This window comes from Sander lucioperca, chromosome 19, assembly GCF_008315115.2.
Source record: "Sander lucioperca isolate FBNREF2018 chromosome 19, SLUC_FBN_1.2, whole genome shotgun sequence".
Lineage (NCBI taxonomy): Eukaryota > Metazoa > Chordata > Actinopteri > Perciformes > Percidae > Sander > Sander lucioperca.
The window spans coordinates 8,074,564-8,091,953 of NC_050191.1; the positions used below are offsets into that span (position 1 = coordinate 8,074,564).

Sequence of the window (17,390 nt, forward strand, 5' to 3'; positions counted from 1 at the left end):
AACTTTCATCTATAGAAAGCCTAGTGAAGAAAACCTTTGAGTCTGTTTTGGACACACATCTGATGGCTGATGAAGAACACTTTGCACCCAAACTGTGATGCTCTGCACTAAACTGTAACTACAACACAATATGCTTTGAAGGATTTGTTTCGAAGACTCCGACTCATGAAGTACCTAATGTCCTGATGCTCCACTCAGACTAAACGGTAGTGATAATAACAATAGACTCTCAGAGACAGACAGATTCAAATAAAGCAGCTCTGGTTTCAGTTCAAGTCAGTTAAGTATTAAACTCATCAGCCAAAGACTTTAAATGTGCAGCTTTACTACCATCTGGTGGTTATTTATGATAAAGTACTTTACTATGGTGCAAATTAAGGGATTTTGGTACTTTCACAGCTAAATATGTGTTTTCTCAATTAGCTACTTACTGTTGGCGATGGGGTTTTACATGAGCACACATTTTCTACACACTTTATAACAGTTTGGGTTGTTTCACATCAGAGATTTCTGTTTTTTTGTGGTGTTTAAGTTTTTTTTCGATTAGACTGTTGTTACTTATTTAGTCATGAATATTTATGTTTTCAGGTGCTTTAAAGGATCAGTGTTACATTTAGAGACATACTTTGTTAAAAAACATCAGTGCTTTATTAGATTTTTGATTTTATTAGGATCCCCATTAGCTGGTGCAGAACATCAGCTGCTCTTCTTGGGGTCCACATAAAACATTACAACAGATAAGACGTTTTCTGTGCCACATTTCAATCGCAATTTTTTTTAATAAGAAAATAAAAAAAATGCAGAAGTCCAAAAAGGCAGAAATGTAATCTGTTTAACCCTCCTTGTTGTCCTTGGGTCAAATTTGACCCATTTTCAAAAAGTCTACATCAAAAATTTGGGTTTCTTTCAACAAATTGTCAAAAAAAAATAACGTGGATGGTTCCATACAACGTTCTTTTGTGTAAAATAGCTAAATGATCAGTTCAATACTTTCAATTAATTTGGGTATTTTATCAGATTTTATAGCATTTGGTTGAAAGGTTGAAAAAAAGTGACAAAAATGCTTCAAAAACGTGGGAAAAAAAACAAGAAAAACTTTTTCTTAAATAGACAGACATCAGAAAAAATGACAAACTTGGTAAAAGAGACAAAAACTTTTTTTTTTAACTGTCCAATAAAAAAGTTTTTTTTGACCCAGAATGACAAAAAGCTGCGTGGTCGACGGGAAGACAACACAAGGGTTAAAATGGAAAAGTTAGTGAATTGAAGATATAAATACATAGTTTTTTGAGTAAACACTAATGTTGCAGAACCTGCCTACACATTCATTCTGTAAAATAAAATAAATGTTGTGTCAGGCAGATATGATATGAGTTTAAGAGATATGAGTTTTCATCAGCAGCAGTTTCATGTTTACAATCAGTATGCATCTCAAAAGTCCAGTTTTCATTTTGCTGCAGCTCCAGAGAATGAGCTGAGGTGCTGGGTGATGTACTTTGATTCAGTGTGTAGTTCATCATTTGTATTTATTTTATTTTTTTTAACTTATATAAAAATCTATTTTGACTTATTTGCTCTTGTCTTGTTTGAATTTAATAGCAAGTATGTTTAACATTAAAACATGATTTATAAAATCATGCCAACAATTATTAGGCTATTTTAATAACTTAGTATTTTATGCACTAAAAAGGTACATATAAAGGCTAAACTAACTAGGATTAATTAAAGAAAACCACAAACAAGGTCCTGGTTTTATACTCACGGCAAACAAGCCCCCAACTTGTTACGACCAGCTTACAGGCCACAACAAAAGAGGGAGATGCACAGCAACGTAAATAATAAATTAATTTTATTATTTATTAAATAATGATGCAAACAAGAGAACGATGAGGTGTGATTGTTAGTATCAGTGATGAATGAAGGTGTATGGATGTAATGGAGAATGTGAGGTGCATGTTGTCAGTAGTTAACAAAGGGAAAACTCAAACAGAGAGAAAACATGTTGGTGCGCAGTCGGAAGAATTCGGCCGCCTGGTCTCGGGGCAGGCGGAGTTAAATAGTCTGGGAGGACCGGCCAGGTGATCAGTCATCTCATTATCGCCTCCGCTACACCTGCAAGTTAACAAGACAAACCACAGTACACATGTACGACAGGCCCAGGGCTGTCACACCAACAAACATGACATAATCTTTATGCATTTATTTTAAAAGATTATTTGTGTAGCTAGTGTTTGTGTGTATGTAGTAGTTATTATAAAGTTGTGAGGACTAGTTTCAGTTTTCTCACATCACCACAGGGTTTGCTCCCCTGGCCACTGTACCCTCCCGAGTTAACCCACGTGGCTGTGGGGTTGCCTTCTTCTGCCTCCCAGCCGTTGTGGTGGTTCTCACACCAACAACCGCCGTTGGGGTCTTCACTATTTACCCATAGCTGGGGCTATTTACCCATAACTGGGACAGTGGATGATGGGCATCAGGGCGTTTCCACTCACCGATGGGCCTGCATGCCACGTCTCTGGGGCCCACTGCTGCTCTGAGATCCTGTACAACTTAGCCTGGAACCACAAGGGACCAGTTACCATGTGTGCCACGGGGAGGCGTGTACGAGATCTTGGCAGTGGAGAGGCTATGTACCGGCTGAGGAGGCTTACACACTCGGCTCCTCTTTTCGCCCCTGAAAACAAAAGGCTATCCAGTGGATACACAGACAGACAGACCCACCCGCACAGACAGACAGACCCACCCGCACAGACAGACAGACCCACCCGCACAGACAGACAGACCCACCCGCACAGACAGACAGACCCACCCACACACAGACAGACAGACAGACAGACCCACCCACCCACACACAGACAGACAAACCCACACACAGACAGACAGACAGACAGACCCACCCACACACAGACAGACAGACCCACCCACACACAGACAGACAGACAGACAGACCCACACACAGACAGACAAACCCACCCACACACAGACAGACAGACAGACCCACCCACACACAGACAGACAGACAGACCCACCCACACACAAACAGACAGACAGACCCACCCACCCACACACAGACAGACAAACCCACCCACACACAGACAGACAGACAGACCCACCCACACACAGACAGACAGACAGACAGACAGACAGACAGACCCACCCACACACAGACAGACAGACCCACCCACACACAGACAGACAGACAGACAGACAGACAGACCCACCCACCCACACACAGACAGACAAACCCACCCACACACAGACAGACAGACAGACCCACCCACACACAGACAGACAGACCCACACACAGACACACAGACAGACAGACAGACAGACAGACAGACAGACCCACCCACACACAGACAGATAGACCCACCCAGACACAGACAGACAGACAGACCCACCCAGACAGACAGACCCACCCAGACACAGATAGACAGACCCACACACAGACAGACAGACAGACAGACCCACCCACACACAGACAGACAGACAGACCCACACACAGACAGACAGACCCACCCACAGACAGACCCACCCACACACAGACAGACAGACAGACCCACACACAGACAGACAGACCCACCCACAGACAGACCCACCCACACACAGACAGACAGACAGACAGACCCACACACAGACAGACAGACAGACCCACACACAGACAGACAGACCCACCCACACACAGACAGACTGACAGACAGACCCACCCACACACAGACAGACAGACAGACCCACACACACACACAGACAGACAGACAGACCCACACAGACAGACAGACCCACCCACACACACACAGACAGACAGACAGACCCACAGACAGACAGACAGACAGACAGACAGACCCACACACACACACACACACACACACACACACACACACGCAGACAGACAGACAGACAGACAGACACTATACAAGTACAAATGCATTTTCTTTTCCTCAGCCAGGCAGAAGCTTTTTGTACCACTTCTTCTTCTTTGACTTTTGCATTATCTGGCTCTGAAGATCTACCAGCTGGGACCTCTTCTGTGGCCTGAAGGAGGGATGCCTTGTCCTCCTTCCACTCGCTGAAATTACTCTCCAGCTGCTGCTCAGCCTTCTTCAGAGCAGCCATGAGGTTCTTGTTGCTTTTGTCCTGCATCTCCAGCTGGGCTCTATGGGAAGCCTGGGATCTTTCCAGTATCTCCTTTGCCTCCTCTGCCTGTTTTCGGAGAGCTTCCTTCATCTTGCTCAATTCATTCTTCAGCTCCTGAGTTAGAGCCCTCTCAATGTCCAGATAGCTCTCCAACGTCACGTTGGTGGTCTTACCTACCGCGAGCATCTGTCTCTCTTCACGAAGCTCGATCTTCAGAGTCTCCACATTGTTTTTAAGGGCCTCCTTTTCTCCCTTCATCTGCTCCAATTCGACCTTCAGGTCTTCAGTAATGAAGTACTGCAGGTCAAGATCTTTTTGGGCTTTTCGCAGCCTGTTGCTGATCTGACAGATACTCTGTTTCCCTGGGTGGGGAGTGGACACGTTCAGCCAGCTGAACTTTCAAGTCACACATCTCCCTCTGCATCAGCTTTTTGTCATGGCTCAAAGTGCTGCCCTCTCTCTGTTGTTGGAGCTGATCGAGGACATTGGCCAGCAAGTTCTCTCGGATGATCAGGTGAACTCTTCCCTCAGATTCACATTGGGTGAGCCTCGCCTCGCTGTCCTTCAGTTCACGCTGTACTTGTTCTTCAAGTGAACTGAGATAGAAATTAATTTGCGGTTCAATCTCTCTTGAGTGGAATTCCATGTTTTCCAACTTCGTATTCTGCTGACCAGTGTCTTTTCTGTTGTTGCAATCTGCACCTTTGGATTGTCACAGTCAAATGACTCTCTGATACAAACTGCTCTCTGAGTGAATTTTTGTCAGAACTAAAGTTGGGTCCCAGTATTCATAGTGTGTCGTTATGACAACAACAACGACAATGTTTTTAATCCAAATGGTTATTGATTCTATTTCATTCTATCTTTGATTCTATTGTTGCTATGATATACTAGTTTGTTTATGTTTGAATATACAGTATGAATGTAATGATTTCTGATGATTCCTAAAATATGGCAAAGAAAGAATACTTTACGAAATATGGAAAGGAAAAAGATGGATGTCTTTGCACAGGAGTAGTACACACAAGTATGCGCCAGTTGGGACGCCATTTCTCTAACTCCAATAACCATGTGCGCTCAGCAACTACCTATTATTTAAGATGTGCATTTACCACAATAAAACATTTTTTTTTTTTTTTTTTTTACTTTTATTTAACTGTCCAATACTTTTTATGTTGGATTTGAAAAGCCGTTTAACCCTCTGCTCATGTTTATCTTGTACATGTTAAAAGTTGTCGTAAAGGAAGCGAAATATGAAGCTATCCCTATCCCTCGCTGCTGCAACAGTGAGAATGTCCCTGTTGTGGGAATAAAGGGCTTTTCACACGGGGAGCGACACTTCACCTGCGTAGTTGCGTGGATTCGCAGGATCTCGCTCCTCATGTGAAGGACAATTCACAAACATGTCATGTCACTGAGTGGCATGACATGTTTTCAGTTTTTTACCTATTTCTATTTCTATTCTGTTGTATAGGTTATAGGGTTAGATATGTAAATATGTACATACAGTATATAAATACATTATCTAATGATGTTTTACAGTTTCTTTTGTTTGATCATAATTACTGATAAAATAAGACACATTCTATTCTATTTGTCTTACTATATCAGTAATTATGATCAACCAAAAGGTCAAACAATATATCAAACAGATATAATTACGTTATGCAGTTTTACAGTTTTTCATCTATTTGCCACACAATCCATTTACATATGGGGGTTTCCGTGTACCATCTTCCAGTGCCACCCTGCCAAGACCTTTTACCACCCCTTTGCCACCCCATGTCAAATTTTCTAGATCCGCCACTGGCGGTCTTTACAACGTCTTGCCTCGATTGGTGGTTAACAAGGAGTTCATGAATGCATCATTTAATTAGGTGTAAATGTAAAAGCCAAAACACGATTTCTTTTGCCCCCTTTTCCTTTGTTACTGTGGTAACTCTAAAAACAATGTCAGTAACTATCCAGTCCCGTAATTTACCACCTATAGCCAACAGAGGGCGCACGCGTACAGCAGGTGGAGCTACCTTTCTTCACCTCTTCTCCAGCAGCTGCTCTGCACGCAGAGCAAACTTCAGCTGGAGTTCTGTGATGGTCACATGACGATGTTGTGGGTATATTACTCCAAATGTCTGAGTCTGTTCTCTTCTATAGAACTCTGCAGCGCACACACACACAAACACACACACGCACACACGCACAGGGAGAGAGAGTGCATGGTGCAGTTTTGAATGACACTGACAGCTGACAAAAGGTTGGAGTTACCGCGTCAGGAAGCAACTTTTTGAGGGGAATTATGAGAAACGTGGAGCTGTGATTTGCATTTCTAATTGCCAGCTGACAAGGTGAGAGAAAAGTACTTTTGCGGCTTATTTTGTCTGAGTTTTGGTGTTTAACGTCTTGCAGGTTTACCATTATCTGACAAACCTGTATCGTAAAATGCATGAATCCTGCAGTTACTGCACCTGTTTCAAACCTCAGCTAACTGTTTGTCACCTGGCTGTCATCCCTTTAAATATATATATATATATATATATATATATATATATATATATATATATATATATATATATATATATATATATATATATATATATATGGGGAGCCCTAGTATTCAAAACGTATTTTCATATTGGCAATTGTGCTAAGTATCATGTTAAATAGGGACACAGTTTAGTGATTTATGCACTTCAGGTGCAGGTTAATGACATTTGTTCAGCGCAAAGGCTGCAGCACTCTAAAATCACCACATTATTTATTGTGCTTTGACATTTTTAAGGTGGCAAACTGGTTGACATTTGTTAAATATTCATTGCAATTAGGTTGAATGGCAACAGTTAAAAGGCTGCTTTACTGCATGTAATATGTTAGAGCAGTATACTACATTATAACAGGACAGGAAATGCACTTTTAATGGAACTCATCCGCAGAAAATTGTTGCTTTGTGTTTCGGCGGTCATGGGTACCCATGACCCTAATGTCATGGGTAAAGTATCTCTGCCTTTAATTACCCGAGAGAAATGGGCTAATGTTGCACATGGATGGTTGAGCAATGACATGGGAGGGTTTCCTATGTATAGAGAGAGAGAGAGAGAGAGAGAGAGAGAGAGAGAGAGAGAGAGAGAGAGAGAGATTGTGCTCCAACTAAGCTCCCTACTTCTAATAGGCTATATTAAGTCATAAAATTGCCTCGCAAGTGGGAAATAGTTACATAATTGAACTTAGTTGAAGAAATGAACAAACAAGTGCAGTCAAGTGCATCAGAAATGCACTGACTTTTAAAATTGTTTTAAATTCAGTATGGGAGAGTTGGACTGAAGGGAAAGGGACTGAGTATACAGGGCTATAATGTGAAGAGGGCCCACAAAGACACTAGAATGAATACCCATTGATGTGGGGAGGGGCCCATAGAGAATGCCTATGTACAAGGTCCAGAATGTTGTGCTACGCCCCTGGCTGTTCTGCCTGAGACCACACACCCTGGTTCCCTCGCAGACAATCGAGGTGCTCAGTTGGGGGCAGGTCTCGCAAATGCGACGACGCATGACAATAAAATTGTCTCCTCTCTTGCTGGGTGAATCTCAGCTCTCTCTCTTTTCTATAGAGTGGACTAAACCCAAACCTGTGTGGAGCTGTTGCAGACAGAATGCCTCCATTGATTATAGTGGTGGAAAGTAACTTAGTACATTTGCCTAAATTTGAGGTACTTATATACCTGAGTATTTACATTTTATGCTGCTTTAAACTTCTACTGCACTACATTTCAAATGAAACAATTGTACTCTTTTTTTCCTCCGCTATATTTATTTGACAGCTATAGTAACTGGTCACTTTTCATATTAATGTTTTACATTTTACAAAAAAAAACAAAAACAATACATGTAAGAAATACAATCCATTGAAGATTAAACCAGTGGTTGCCAACCTTTTTGTCTTGTGTAAAAAAGATGTGTCTCCTTTTGATGTTTCAGATGTTTGATGCGCTCATCTGTTGATATTTCTGAATGCCTTCCTACAGTTGCTTAATAAAAGCGGGCTTTCCACACAAACAAACGTATGTGTCAATAGTATGAGAAAAAAAAACGAGATTTTAACTGTGTCGGGCTCTGGTCGGGCTCGGACATAAATATCTTAATGTCTATAATGTCGGGCTCGGGCCGGGTTCAGTTACTGCTCTGTCGGATGCGGGCCGGGCTCGGACAGAAAAATGCGTCCCGATCCGCACTCTAATTGACAAGTGTTAACTTCCTTGAAGGCGGGTACTCTGAAGTTTCAAACCATTGGATCTGCCCAGAGCCACTCTGGATCTGCCATAACCAATCGCTAACGTTTGGTCGTGATGTCGGCTTAGCATCGCTAGCGTTCGCCTTAGCCAACTCCTTCACCACTAACGGCGCGAGCTGGAAAATCAAACTTTTCCCGAACCCCGTGGGGAGGAGAGCCACAACATCATGGCCACCAACAAAACTCAGCAAAGATTGTTCTTGCTCAGGCTTTAAAGGAGAACTCCGGGCAATTTTTTACGTTAATCTTGATCGCTATAAGTATGTGAGTACTGTCGATAGCAAAAAAAACGAGCCGAATCGGTGCTAGCAATATGGAGCTGCTGCAGCTAATGCCGAGAGCTCCCACTTAGCTAAAACAGCAGTTTTAGGGGCATATCATAAAGAGTGCCTTTGTGCCTCTTTAACAGACACAAAATGCAATTCAAATGTCTGTGCAACATGAACAGGGCCCTTACATGACAACAAGATGCGTTTTCAACTCAGACATTGTTTAAATTCACCTACCCTGTTAGCTGCTAGCTGGCGTCTGGGATGAGTGAATGTGTTCAGCCAGGCTTCGGTAATAATCATCAAGCAGCAGTTCTGTGTGTATTTGTAGCATATATATCCGTTTTGTGTGCGATCCATCTGGCGTTGGTGAATAGTAGTAACTGCAATGGCGAACTGTGTGTTAGTTGCCTTAGCCAGGCTAGCAGGGCCAACCGGCATCCTTCGACTTCCCCCTCAAAAATAGGTAATTGAGCACGGTAGTGGTTATGATCATATCAGTGACTATGTAACTACATGGAAACGGGCCAAATGATGCCTGTTTCTTGTACAGTAACAGCGTTACAGGAGGCTGGCTGTAGTCTTGCGCTGAAATCCCGCGGGAATTCAGTTGTAGCAGGAAAAGGTAAACAGCAGTGTGTAGATCGGAGCGTAGTGTGTGAAGAGCGGAGGTTCACAAGGGAAGAAGCTTGGAGTAACCTATGGAGCTAGAGCTAGCCTTCAGTAACGCTATTACTGTACAAGAAACAGGCATCATTTGGCCCGTTTCCATGTAGTTACATAGTCACTGATATGATCATAACCACTACAGTGCTCAAGTACCTATTTTTGAGGGGGAAATAAACTTTTTTCGCCACAAAAATTTTGCCGCGAAAGCATGAGCTGTCCTCTGGAGGACATCCACCAGACCAGCAGGCGTCCGTGGATTGTTGTCGGCCGCGGCAGGCGGGGAAGGCGGGGAGGAAGTAGAAGGATGCCGGTCGGCCCTGCTAGCCTGGCTAAGGCAACTAACACTCAGTTCGCCACTGCAGAGACTACTATTCACCAACGGCAGATGGATCGCACACAAAATGCATATATATGCTACAAATACACACAGAACTGCTGCGTGATGATTATTACTGAAGCCTGGCTGAACACATTCACTCATCCCAGACGGCAGCTAGCAGCTAACAGGGTAGGTGAATTTAAACAATGTCTGAGTTGAAAACGCATCTTGTTGTCATGTAAGGGCCCTGTTCATGTTGCACAGACATTTTAATTAATCCAAAACTGCCGTTTTTGCTAAGTGGGAGCTTATATGGAGCTGCAGCTCCATATTGCTAGCACCGATTCTTTTTTTTTTGCTATCGACAGTACTCACATACTTATAGCGATCAAGATTAACGTAAAAATTGCCCAGAGTTCTCCTTTAACTTCTGGATATTCGGCAGGATTGTCACAACGGACCGAATGGCATTGCTCGCATCTTTCTCCGCCGCCATTACGGAACTACAACTCAAACTGGCGCACAACCTTAACGTCATCGTTCTCAGCCACTCCCTCTCAGCCGTATGTTTGACACCCCTGCTGTACGCAGAGGTGTTCAAGGCCTATTGTCACTTATGGTTAGCATTGCTGCTCCTAGAGGATGCTCTGGAAATGCACAGGTAGAGGTTCACCTGTTTTTGTTGTTTTGGGTAATCTGTCCCATTAAATCTGACACATACCCGTGCATATTTACCCGTGTAACAAACCTTCATGAGGTTTTCTTACTTTAGATTTTTGTCTACATTTCATGTGGTGTTTCCATTATTTTGTCCACAGGTTCAAAGATAGAGGTGCCTCTTTGCTTTCCCACCATCCTCTGTTGGCACTGACTACGTGTGCGAAAACTGTTATATCCCACCAAGCTCTGTTATTTGAAGATTACTCATACACACACACACACACACACACAAACAAACATGTATGCAGAAGTACGAAGAGTTTAGTGGGATCTCCTAGCAGCCCTAATGGTTTGTGCCTAGTTACAATCTAAATGTCAACCTGACCCCTCTATCCCCTCTGTAATGAGAAAGTCCAGACTGAGCACTTTTTAACGACTTTTTCAAACATTCACAGATCTGCCGCTGGGGCTTGTGGGAGTTTTAACACCCACCGACTCCTGACTATGTCTGGCACAACCGTTATCTATTTGTTCTGTGTTCCTTTTTCACTTATTTCATATGCCGGCCATATTTGACTTACATTGTGTGTAGCGTGGGAAACTCTACCCAAACCAGAAGAGCAAATGTGCTTAGCTCAGAGTAAATAGTCGGGTGTATGGCTGCAACTGATTGCGATTCATTATCAGTTTTAAGTCTTGACACACAAAATGTGAAATTCAATGTGCTTCTAATTACAAATTGAGTTATGCCATCATAGATTGTGTGCCAGATGGGATTGCTGCACCTGCTGGATGTCATTGTCAGCTGTGCATGATGACAGATGCACTTCTTGTGGTGATAAGTGGCTTCTGGGACACTTTACTCTCCCAGGAAATGTTTTCATTAGATTTATGTTTTAGGTTTTGAAAGGAGGACGTATTAGAATCCTGCCCTAACCATATCTGTCAAATCCCTCTTCATTTTTCACCTCTCGTAATTCACATGGGGTTAAATACTTGAGAAAGTTACGGTTCTGGAGAACGTTTTGCCTTTTTATGAGTCAAATAGAAGCAAATTAATTCAAGCTTATACTTTCTATATGAAGGAGATCGACACATTGTTGTGGCTGTACCTGAAATGAGATGTTTGTGTTCATATTCTTGCCAAATTCTTGCTAGGATTTTGGCTTTAAGGGAATGTATAATGGAATAAGAGTTCAACTGGAGGATTTGTGCCGTGTCCATAGTGATTTGGACGTTACAGTATACTGCACTGTTTATGGAAGAAGATTTATCAGCAGCACGTTTAAGTCATATAGGATTAGTCTTGCTTTGCCAGACCATCCACACGCTGCGGAGCAGAGGAAGGTCTGGCTAGTTCACACAGCATTCCGGGGTGGGAGAAAAACGTGCTCTGGTTTATTGGCATTTCTTTAAACCAATCATAATCGTCATGGGCGGTTCTAAGCGCCAGACGGAGCCGCTGCAAAATAGTCGTGCGAGAGAAAACTCCGATTGGACAGATAGTCTAGCTAGCTGTCTCAATTTACCCTGCAGAGATCTGAGGAGCAGTCAACCATAGTCCTCATGAATCCATCAGAGTTTAAAATTCCAACAAAAAATAAAGTAGAAGGAAACGGAAATTGGCGAAAAGACATGCATCTGGCGGAATTTCCTGCGGCACCAGAGCAATCCTGGAAGTGGAACGTCAAGGATATAGACTATATGGGATTTACTATAATCACTACAATCAGTACTATAATTAGTTTCCAACTTGTATAGTATTCACACCAACATTCAAGTCCTACTTACGACTGGGAAACTCAATGTACAATGTCAATGTACAGTATTTTTATCCCTTACATGACCAATTAAGGGCTATTACACAGCCGTCTTGAGTTGCTTGATTGTAAACATGAGAATGTCTTCCAACTCTACCATCCTTTTCCCATATAATTTGAACGCAGCATAATCCTTTGGGGGTGGCAGTAGCTCAGCCATGGATGTATTAAGAGAACTGGATACAGTGTTCAGCGGGAAGCCCCGTACATTCCAATGAGAGTGCTCAAAAGCGCTGGTTAGCTCACGATGGGCATGCGCACTAGCAACAATTTGTTTGCGTTGTCGTAGCAACCGGTAGCAACATGCGCATTCATGAGCTTCTCTCTCGTGTCTCTTACAAGTGGCAAACTCATGAACTCGCCGTTTTCATTGTCTAAAATATTCACTAACGTTAAACATTGTGTTTTCGTTGTTCCCGATCGTTTACATGCTTAGCTAAATAAACGATAGATGTATTTAGCTAGACAACCAAGGAGATTTAATAATTATGTTGTGCTACTAGCTAGCTAGCTACTAACTAGCGCTAGCTAGCTGTTAGCCTGCAGTTTCGTGAACAAAGCTCATCCATGGCTTCATCCTTCATCCACGTTACAAGCTTTACTGCATACGGCCCTCGGATGTATCATAAGAGAGAACCAAGGCGATGTAATCACTATGTCTGCAGTAACGTTATGTAGCTAGGCATATAACTAGCTATGTATAGATCTTAATACAGCCATGCTAGCTACCCCTGATGTTAGCAACTAGCTAGCTAGCCGATAGCCCACCAGTTTGGGAAACGCTAATGACGTTACATCCACGTAGCTAACAGGCTTTACAGCATAGCTACATACGTGTACATAACATGTATCATAACTTCATAAGATAATACCATGGACGTATTAATAGAACACATGGTGAATTACAACCATTAACTATATCCATTATTACAGCTAGCTACATGAGCTCGGGATAACAGTCATGTGAGCGGGTGGGCACAGTCCCGCGGCTCTGCTCGCGTCCACTATGCGCGTTCATCATGCCAAATTTAATAATTCTGGATTCGCTTCTAGTGAATGTTAAAAATGTTAAAAACGTAACGTTTTAAACAAGGACCCTTTCAGTGTTCGGGCTGGTAAGTTGATATACCCAGAAACAAATTATCCGCTGAAATATAGACGTTTCTTTCGCCATGCAAAGTCTATGTGAAAAGGCTTTCTGGGCCATGGGGTGCAGTACCACCGTTATCCACTAAGCCCATGGTGGCTTTTAGACTCGTCGCTCTTCCTGGGGGCTTGAGCTCAGCCCGTAGGGAGTTGGGTTGGGAACCAGAGGGTCGCTGGTTCAAGTCCCCATACGGACCGAAGTACAGAGTGTGGACTGGTAGCTGGAGGGATGCCAGTTCACCTCCTTGGCACTGCTAAGGTGCTCTTGAGCAAGGCACCAAACCCCCCAACCGCTCAGGGCACTCACTCTGACATCTCTCCAGGGGTGTCGGACTGGGGGGAAAAAGGGGACTGAGTACCCAGGGCCCTCATGTGAGGAGGGCCCAAAAAGATGCTAGAATGAATAGCTGTGGATGTGGGGAGGGGCCTATAGAAAATGCCTTTCTACAGGATTTTGTGCTATGCCCCTGCATCTCTCCATTAGTGCATGTATAGGACCTGAGGCTCACTGCATCAACCTTTCTTTACTTACTGGCACTGTACCTAAAATGACAAAAATTGTTAAGATAATTCCAATTTTCAAATCGGGCGACAGAAATGATATGAACAATTACCGGCCCATATCAATTCTACCCACTATCTCCAAAGTAATGGAGAAAGTAGTATACACCAGACTCAGTGGCTATCTTCATAAACTAGATATTCTTGTTCCCTCTCAATACGGTTTTAGAAAAAAAGAGTACAACCTCTATGGCAATACTCGACCTAATAGAACAAATAAATGACTGCATTGAAGAGGGAAAATGTGGTGTTGGTATTTTATTGGACCTATCAAAAACCTTTGATACCATTGACTTTGATATTTTATTGTACAAATTGCATCACTATGGTATCAGAGGTCTAGCACTTAAATGGTTCGGAAGTTATTTATACGAAAGGGAACAGTATGTCCATGTGTATGATCATAACTCTACTTGTCAGCCCATGAGCTTTGGGGTCCCCCAGGGTTCCATTTTAGGGCCACTCTTATTCATTCTATATATAAATGATTTCATAAATTCTTCTAAAATATTTCATAAAATTATTTTTGCAGATGACACAAATTTGTTTACATCACACAAGAACCCTACAAGATATAGTAAACTCAGAGTTAACCAAAGTGGACTCATGGTTTAAATGCAATAAACTGTCATTAAATGTCAGCAAAACAAATTTCATTTTATTTAAATCATGTAAAAAAATTTAAAAACACTGATCCTTGCCTGATTAAAATTAATGGGCAGAAGATAAAAAGAGTGTATTCCACTAAATTCCTGGGGGTCCTCATTGACGACTCACTCAATTTTAAATGTCACATTGACTATCTTGTAAACAAACTGTCCAAGTAAGATCAGACATTTCCTTCCTCTGTCTGCCCTTCTCACGTTGTATAAAACTCTCTTTGAACCACACCTTAACTATTGTAATGTGATATGGTGCAACACTTTCACCAGCCATCTTAAAAAACTTATATCCTTGCAAAAGAAAGTCATACGGGCTCTGTCCTGGTCAGAGATTAATTCTCCCACCCAACCTCTATTCCACCGTTTTGAGTTACTAAGACTGACTGAGCTAAATGAATATCATAACGCCTGCCTCATGTTCCAAATTGTCAACAGGCTGAACTCTAGATTGAGTAGTCTTGTTCCCATCTCCAGCCCCCAGCATACATACCAAACGAGAATCAAACCACTCATATCAGGAAAATGTCGCCGACATGTGCGCGCCAGTATGAGTGTTGTCTGTAGGGGGCCGCAGATCTGGAACGGGATTGATGAAGGCCTCAAGGTGCTGCCTTCTATCTCCAACTTCAAAAGACAACTAAAAAAACATTTCTTATTAACCTATATCTAATATAAATCAGTTTTTTCATGGACTACTGGGATGTATGTGTATGATTGTGTGTATGTTATGTAATGTTATGTATATACTTGTGTGCCTTTTGCGTGCATCTACTTATTTTCATCTGTGGTAATTGTGTATTCTATAGTCTGTACCACTACCCTTTTATGAAACATGGGCCCCCACCGATAAGCTTTTCTAGCTTCTTTGGGGGACCCATTCACTCTACCCAACTGATCCTGTACCCCAACTGTATTATTGTAATATTTGGAGTGGTATTGTGAATGAATAAATAAATAAAATAAAAAATAAAATAAATAAAAATAAAATGAGCATGTATGTGTGTATTTCAGGCCTGTGTGTAGTATGTATACATTATAAATTATTATTATTACCTATGGTTGTGATGAACAGGATGAGGAGTTTGGACATCCAGAAAAGAGGCTTTGAGTACCACTGTTCATTTGTGTTAAAGGGACCAAGTTAGCTAGCCTGGGAACACCTCAGGATCTCCCAGTAAGGGCAGGAGAACATGGCTATAGAGAGGGACGTGTGGACTTTGCTTACTCTGCTGCAAACCGGATAAACGGTGAAAAATGGACGTGTGAATGGATGGCTGCACCACTTTAGCCCGATATCTATCAGCTGTGTAGTTGTAGTTATAGTGTTTCCATTTGGGCTGACACTCAAAACACTGTACCGTGTGAAAAAGAAAAATTGGCAGAGCAGTTACAGTATGTCTAAATCAGAAATTGGCACTTCTAATACAGTACGATGAGAAGCAGCAGCCACACACACTCCTTATAGCTAGTTGGTATGAAAGGTCAATCAGTTCTTTTTTACCCCATGACCGACCTCTCCACAATGTTTTATTCCTAGTTTTTTTTTAGTTTTTTTTTTTACATATCCTGCTAAAAGGCAAACGGTGTGTGTGTGTGTGTGTGTGTGTGCGCGTGTGTGTGTGTGTGTGTGTGTGTGTGTGTCTGTGTATGCGCCGGTGTATTGTAGCTTGAAAGGTGCAACAAAGACAGTCACAGCTCTTACAACTGGCTCACCTGATTCGCAGCACTAGAGGGCACCAATAGAAAACAAACACAAATTTGAACTTCTATACCTGTAAGGACCCTCAATTATAAAATGCATTTCATAACCTTAAACCTACACCTCAATACATGGCCTTCCCAAATCCATAAGGAGTAGGCCTGTACGGTGGCCGACAGGGGCAAACGCCCTGCAACTTAAGAAAACACACGCAAATAGACAAAACACAGGGACTATAAATCCTGTCTGTTTTTTGTATTTCAAGAGTGAATTGCTCCACAATATGAATACAGATTGATCACTTATTTTGTTGGTAACCGTTGTTGTATAAACACAATATTACACTTGTGGAGGCCTATACTTCAGTAATGCGCCTTTTGGACCTCGAAATTAAACCCTCTCATATAATATGGCTTAAACAAACGTCAGCGTTAAACGCTGATGCAGTTTTAAATGTTTTATCACCACGAGTTTACAGACGTCTCTGCTGATTGAGTATCACCTGTGACCTGAGCCGAGACACACCCACCAAACGAGAGAAAACATATCTCAAACATAGACTTAATATTTACAGTCTATGCAGTGTTTCTCTCTCTCTCTCTCTCTCTCTCTCTCTCTCTCTCTCTCTCTCTCCCCAGTTAGCTGCTCCCCTTAGGGGTCTGGAGAACTTCCGTTGTGTAATCTGGATGCTGCGTTTTTTGTTGCATTTGTTTTCTGGGTTTGTGTGCTTTTCTTTTTGCATTGTTTCATATTTGCAGTGTGTTTATGTATTTGGTTGTGTTGTGTGTATTTGCAGTGTGTTTATGTATTTGGTTGTGTTGTGTGTATTTGGAGCGCGTTTATGTATTTGGTTGTGTTGTGTGTATTTGCAGCGCGTTTATGTATTTGGTTGTGTTGTGTGTATTTGCAGCGCGTTTATGTATTTGGTTGTGTTGTGTGTATTTGCAGCGCGTTTATGTATTTGGTTGTGTTGTGTGTATTTGCAGCACGTTTGTGTATTTGGTTGTGTTGTGTGTATTTGCAGTGTGTTTGCTGGGTGCTGCACATGTGTTGTCAAATTAATGAAGTTGTTTTTCTTTTTGCATCGCTTCTTTTTTCGGGGTTTGTGTGCTTTTCTTTTTGCATCGTTTTTTATTTGCAGTGCGTTTATGTATTTGGTTGTGTTGT

The 17,390-nt window shown here is 42.1% G+C and overlaps 1 protein-coding gene across 2 annotated transcripts in view; it reads left to right on the plus strand.

Annotated features, from left to right (window-relative positions):
• The first annotated feature begins 6,200 nt into the window (after positions 1-6,200).
• The window catches only part of scara5 (scavenger receptor class A, member 5 (putative)), an 82,806-nt gene continuing 71,616 nt past the window's right edge, over positions 6,201-17,390 (plus strand). The window contains exons 1-2 of one of the 2 annotated variants that reach the window (XM_031322375.2): positions 6,201-6,479; positions 15,658-15,771. The gene's annotated coding sequence lies outside the window, so the exon portion shown is untranslated. The remainder of the gene's footprint in view (positions 6,480-15,657; positions 15,772-17,390) is intronic. The other variant, XM_031322374.2, reaches the window with a different exon arrangement.